General features: G+C 36.9%; 1 protein-coding gene across 1 annotated transcript in view; it reads left to right on the top strand.

Moving 5' to 3' along the window:
- Positions 1-54, top strand: part of sgf29 (SAGA complex associated factor 29) — a 27303-nt gene extending 27249 nt beyond the window's left edge. The window contains exon 10 of the mRNA XM_083648819.1: positions 1-54. This exon is cut by the window's left edge and continues 1360 nt beyond it. The gene's annotated coding sequence lies outside the window, so the exon portion shown is untranslated.
- Positions 55-593: the final 539 nt, after the last annotated feature.

Below are 593 nucleotides of genomic sequence, written 5' to 3'. Positions count from 1 at the left end.
CTGCTATGGTTTCTTTTCCTTTTTTGTCTCGTTGCCGTTCTGCATTGTGCATAAGCCTGCTGGTCAAACGTGCATGTTTTTTTTATATGTATATGTCAGAAAAAGTTAATAAAGGCTTTGTAATAAAACAAATTGTGCTGATAGTTGAGTTTTGTACTTCAGTGAAACACTCACATTGGCACATCATGCATCCACGCCTGTAGCTACCATTGAGGACACCGAGATCATGACCTCTGTATTTTCCACACCAAAAAAAACATTTTTTTTTTTTTTTAAATAGCCCCGGTCCCCAGATCTATTAATCTGTCATTGATGTTTTAATGTGACAGTTGATCGGAAATGCAACAATTTGCTTCCTCTCTGTGTGCTATAGAAGTAAGAGAGATAACTCACAACATTCAGATTTTGCATTGGGGCTAGACTTTGGGGACAGTTCTATTGAAGTGAATGGGTAAGTAACTCCCCTGTAAGTGATGTTTGTGTAGATGGGCCATTGTATTTAATTGAGCAGTATTCTGCCATGTGACCTGTATGCAGAATATAAATTATATCATATGGGGAGACATTTATTTTTTGTATCATTTTAAGGCAAC

The sequence above is a fragment of the Poromitra crassiceps genome, assembly GCF_964638095.1.
Source record: "Poromitra crassiceps genome assembly, chromosome: 13".
In the NCBI taxonomy this organism is placed as follows: domain Eukaryota; kingdom Metazoa; phylum Chordata; class Actinopteri; order Beryciformes; family Melamphaidae; genus Poromitra; species Poromitra crassiceps.
Note: the sequence above shows the minus strand (reverse complement) of the source record. Positions and strands in the feature narration are given on the sequence as shown.